General features: G+C 35.1%; 1 pseudogene; it reads right to left on the reverse strand.

The window, feature by feature from the left end:
• Window positions 1–279: 279 nt before the first annotated feature.
• Window positions 280–1,988, reverse strand: LOC131649311 (putative disease resistance protein RGA4; annotated as a pseudogene).
• Window positions 1,989–6,207: the final 4,219 nt, after the last annotated feature.

Below are 6,207 nucleotides of genomic sequence, written 5' to 3' on the forward strand. Positions count from 1 at the left end.
AACATGCAAAGCCATTCTTAAAAAGTATGTTTCTTATTGGAAATTCATAGACATAAAATTGTATTAAAACTAGCATTTATGATATAGGATCTGACATGCCATCAATCAGCTCCTTCTCCTGCAAAACTAAATAGTCTTCAGCCTTGCCAACCCATTAAAACCAATTTTTTGTCCTTGAATGGAGTTGGAATCATCCACAACCCACAATAAAGCTGCAAAGTAATACACCATAGTCAGAATGACACACAATAACATGGAAAACAAAAGAATTGTGAAATATCATAATGTTGTCTGAATGCTCGTAGGAAGACACCTCAACTATTCGGACACCTGGAAATTATTAATTTGTGCAACAACCCTAGGTTTCCCAACCATTCAGGGAGGGATGTTAGATTTGGAAGATCGCATAATATTAATGATTGAAAGGAAGTCATATGTTGTATAGCCTCGTGAAAATCTTCTATTTCTGAGGAGCTCTCAATCATCAATTTCTCAAGACAAGTTAGGTACTGAAAAAACTTGCTGAGAGAGTGAACTTTGGGCACCTCACAAGGTCTAAAGTCTTAAGAGAGTGCAACCATTTTGTAGCATCCCATGTGGAAAGTAAATTAGCTCTTCATTATCAGATAAACGAATGGATTCAAGACTTTGATGTTGATGAAATGATTTTAGTAAACCTTGGTCGCATTTTCCCCATATACGCATATCATTCAAAGATGGAAAGCAAGCAAAGCTTGACAATATAAGACATTTTGTTATTTGACGTGTGGAAAGGCATGGGAACATGTCTTCTCTATCCTCTCATGATAACCTTTTCAAGTTTGAAGCTTCTCCAGCAACAAAAATTCTAGTGCTACGAAACATCTCACAAATCCATCATTTGAATCATTGTCTATGTACATTGTATGAACCATGTTGGATATTGTTAGCTTCTTCAGAGATGGAAGTTTCCCCAGTTGTGGAAGGTGTAAACAGCTCTTGCAATCCATAAATTCTAAAGAATTTAAATATTTGAGAGATGGATTAGACATACATGTTCGAAAATGTTCACCTATATATCCTTGCACACCCAAAATTTGAAGTTGTTGCATTTGAGGTTGAAGCGCTTCAAGAATATCCTCATCATTTTCTTGTAACCGGGACTCTTCATTTATCTCCCGGGACAACAACAATTGGTTCAAGTGCTTACTCGACATATTGGCATTCTTGGCATCCATTACATTTATTAATCTCTCTAGGTGTTTGATGTAAAGATCTCCTTTTAAGGTTCAATTGTTCTAATTCATCTAAAAGTAACCCTCTTTTTTTCCAACAACATACATGCTCAAAGTTCTTAAGGAAGTCATCTTTCTTATATGGAGGGGAAAGCTTGAGACTGAGTGATAACCCCTCAACAATAAACGTATAAGGGCTTTCAAGCATACTAAATTATTTGGCATTTTTTAGAGATATTGACAGTAGTTTAAGTTTAACTATCTGCAAATTCCACAGCTTACACAAGGATATTTACTGGAAGGCTTTGGAAGTCACCTATAGAAATATTCAAGTACCTTAGATATTTTAAATGACCAATTGAAGATGGAAATGTTTTTCTTCTCTCGGAAGTTAAGCACCAGCAAAGAATAACATTTGAATACACAAGGTGAAAGTTTATAATCATCAGCACTCACTTGAATTATACAAGTCTTCAATGATTTGAAGTTGGACAACCCGAGTGATAGTTTCTATGCTTTGGAGTTTTGGATCCTTGGAAGCACATTAAACATACATTGAGTATTTGTTGTGGCGTCTTGGCTCCTTGAACATGTTATGGAATGCATGCTTACACAAAAACAAACATGCACTGAATTGACTTCCTGAAATGATTTAAACCTATAATTTGCAAGATGGTGAATTCTTTCAGACATACTAGGCATGCGATTATCATTTGTAATGCAACAAACCTCTTCTGTAATAGATTGAACTAGATCGTGAACAAGATCATGCATCTTGAAACTTACAATTTTTTCAAACTGGTCTATCGTAATATCTTGAAAAAATGATCTTTAATACAATTCATTCCAGACCTCATTGTCGATATCCTCAACTTCTAACATTCCATTGGATGTAATAAAGTCATTTTCCATCCATAATTCAATTAGAAATTGTTTATTTATTATTTAATCTTTGGAAAGAAAGCGCACAAAACGCAAAACATTGTCTCTGTTAGAAATTGATATATTTATAACATAATAATCACTTTACTTGTTGCTATCACTTTGCTTGTTGTTTCTACTTTGCTTTACTTGTTGTCCTTATTATAATGATTAGATTCTTGCTTGTCAAGATAGTAAAAGTAGACCAAACCTAATGATGTTTACTATTTAGAATAGTTGCATTGGTGTTAATCTCCACTCCAAGAAGTAACCTTATTGCTTGGCTCTATATATTTTGTAGTAGTTTCAACTTTATGCAATTAAACACATATTATTTTCCTCCCACAAAAACTTTATTATTTTGTCCTTTCTATTCTTCTCTTCTACGCCACTTTACCATAACATCTATTTTTCTTACATGGTATCTAGATTTTCATTGATCTTAACGAGTTTGTGAGGAAATAAAACCAACTGGAAAAAATTCACAAAAAACCTTTAAACACCATAAATGGCTTCTAACAGTAGTTCTTTACCTCCACCTCCTATGTTTGTAGGAGAAAACTATCATTTGTGGGTTGCAAAATTGAAAGCTTATTTGAGAGCTCAAATTTATGGGATGTTATGGAAAATGGAAACAACCCACCACCTCTTCCAAATAACCCAACAGTAGCTCAAGTAAAAAATCCCAATGAGGAAATGGCAAAAGAAGGAAGAGCACTAGCCATAATACATGTAGCACTAAATGATGATATATTTATCAAGATCTTGAATCTTGAGACTACAAAAGAAGCTTTTGACAATCTAAAGGAGGAGTTCCAAGGGAGTGAAAGAACAAAGAAGATGCAAGTGTTGAACTTGAAAAGAGAGTTTGAAGCACTTAAAATGAAAGAAACCGAAACTGTTAGAGAATTTTCTGATAGAATTTCGAAGGTTGTTTCACAAATCAGATTGGTAGGAGAGAAACCCAGTGATCAAAGAGTTGTTGAAAAAATTTTGGTGTGTCTTCCAGAGAGGTTTGAAGCAAAAATATCCTCTCTAGAAGAAACTAAGGACTTTTCTCAAATCACACACGCGCGGAGCTTGTTAGTGCTTTGCAAGCTACTGAGCAGAGAAGATCTTTAAGGATGGAAGAAAATGTTGAAGGTGCTTTTGTGGCCAACACCAAAGGCAAAAACCAAAGCTACAATAGTTTTGGGAAAAAGCCTTTTGGTGAGAAAAAAGGAAAAGGAAAAAGGAAGGAAATCAACAACAAAGGAGAGAGTTCGAAAAGAACTTTCCACTTTGTCAACATTGCAAAAAAGATACTCATTTAGAGAAGTATTGTTGGTACAGGCCAGGAGTTAAATGTAGAGCTTGCAATCAACTTGGTCATGTGGAGAAGGTTTGCAAAAACAAAGCAAACCATCAGGGACAACAAGCCCGAGTTGTTGAACACCACCAACAAGAGGATCAATTATTCACGGCTTCTTGTTATTTAGTCAGTAGTAGCAAAGAAACTTGGCTAATAGATAGTGAGTGCACCAATCACATGACTCATAATGATGGCATTTTTAAGGAACTTGATAAGTCCTTCTACTCTAAAGTTACTATAGGAAATGGAGAACATGTTGATGTCAAAGGAAAAGGTGTTGTAGTTGTAGAAACTCCCTCGGGTATCAAATACATTTCAGATGTTTTATTTGTACCTGAAATAAATCAAAGTCTTTTAAGTGTGGGACAAATGATGGAAAAAAAAACTATTCATTGCATTTCAAAGACATGAGATACATTATTCTAGATCCTTCTGGATTTAAGTTAATGACGGTTGAAATGAGAAGTAAAAGTTTTCTAGTAGATTTGGAAGCAAACAACCATGCATGCATTTCCAAGTACTGTTCGTGATTCCTCCTTGTGGCATAAAAGGTTGGGTCACTTTAGTTACCCAACCTTAAAACAAATGAGTTCTCATGATTTGGTTGAAAATTTACTATTCATTGATGATGTTGTTGACATTTGTGATGTATGTCAATTTGGAAAACAAAGTAGATTATCATTCCTTGCTGCATTAACCTGGAGGGCTTTTGAAAAGTTACAGCTCATACACAAGTATTTTCTACTATTTATTGATGATTTTACAAGGATGAGTTGGGTATTTTTTCTAAGGCAGAATTCAGATGTGTTTGCTGCATTTCAGAGTTTCAAACTTATGATTGAAAAAGAGGCTGATTGTCAAATTAAAAAGCTCAGATCTGATAATGGTATTCAGTATACAGCAGGAGAATTTAAAACTTTTTGTGAAGCAAGCTGGAATCCAACATTAATTTACTGTTCCTTACATTCCTCAACAAAATGGAGCGAGTGAAAGGAAAAACAGGACAGTCATGGAGATGGCTCGATATTTTCTTTTTGAGAAAGATATTCCTAAAACCTTTGGGGCTGAGGCTGTCAACACCTTAGTGTACTTGCTGAATTTGTTGCCTACCAAAGGCTTGAAGGGAAAAACACCCTTTAAAGCATGGTATAAAAGAAAGTCGTTTGTTCAACATTTAAAGACATTTGGACGTGTCTGCTACGTCCATGTTCCAAATGTGCAAAGAGATAAATTGGAAACAAAGTTTGTGATTGTTAGTTACCAATTTGTGTAAATATCTTAGGTAATTTTTGGTAACTCTCAAGTCTTTTTGTGGTTAATAAGTAGTATTTTATTGTCATTTGGTATATATTTATTCTTATATTTATATTATTGTTGAATAGTTCTTATCTTTGCAATCTATGTTGGATTTTGTAGTTTTTATAGATAATTGGAAGCTGGGACCATGGAAAAAGCACTTTGAAGATGCTCCTAGACCAAAGCCAAGGATTGCTGAAAAGAGGTAGCGCGCTAAGCGAGGTTGAGCCCGCTAAGCGCGCTTTTGAAGAAAAGAAGGAAGTTCTGGCAGAGAGTTCCGCGCTAAGCGAGGTCTGGAGCCCGCTTAGCGCGGTTGGGCGGTTTAAGCAATTATTGATAGCGCGCTTAGCGGGCTGCACCGCGCTAAGCGCGGTCTACGAAACTTTGTTTATTTGTTTATGGGCCAGATCACTTTGGAAAGGAGTTAGAGATATTTTAGAGAGAAACAAGAGCAATATACACTGTAGCAAATATAGAGTTGAAGATTGGAAGCCTTGATCGTCGATTAATCGCCATTTGATGCTTGTTGATCTTCATCCTTACCTTCTTGTGCAAGCTACCATTCTCATGGATAGCTAAACCACTTTTGTATCAAGATAAGATGTAATCTTCCTAGCCTTTTGTATGTTTTTCTTGTGAATATATGTGTATGAACAAGTGATGATCAATATAGATGGTTTAGTTTGTTTATTAAAGCTTTTCCTTTGGTATAAATGTTTGAGACATCAATGTTTGTATCTAGACCTAACTAATCATCTTTCAAACTATAAGTTGCAGACATGGATTTAGAGTTTGATGTTTATTAAGTATCGGTTCTTAAAACGTTATTTGTATTGTTTAAACGGTGGAGAAATCGTCGGTTAAACAATACGGTAAATCTAACTATATCGTTGCGGACACGGACGATATAGGTGTCGATACGTAATTATATTGATCGTTAGCAAGTTCATAAGCATCTATTTATAAGGAAACATACAAATTTAGGTCGATGAAATCGAATCTTGATACATATTCTTTAACTTAGAACTTTCATTAATTTACTCTTTGCTACTAAAAGAATTGAATGATCTTTTGCAAACCTAAAACTAAAGTAACATTAACTCAAGACAAAATAGGCTATAGAACGGCGGTGATATCGCAATAATCCCTGTGGAGACGATAATAACGAAAAGTACACCACAATACTCTTTCAACAAAATGGCGCCGTTGCCGGGGATTGTTGTTTAGATATTGCAAGCATTGCAATAGTTGGTTTTGTATTGAGTCTTATAATTAATATCTTGTTTCTAAATTTATTTTCCTTGTGTTTGTTAATTTGCTTGGTTAGTTTTTCAGATTACAGTTTATGCGAGGACGTGTACCTGCAGATCAACTCCTTTTTGATCCTGAGATTGAGAGGACTGCTCGTAGAGAGAATAGCAAAAC

The sequence above is a fragment of the Vicia villosa genome, linkage group LG2 (genome assembly GCF_029867415.1).
Source record: "Vicia villosa cultivar HV-30 ecotype Madison, WI linkage group LG2, Vvil1.0, whole genome shotgun sequence".
NCBI lineage: Eukaryota > Viridiplantae > Streptophyta > Magnoliopsida > Fabales > Fabaceae > Vicia > Vicia villosa.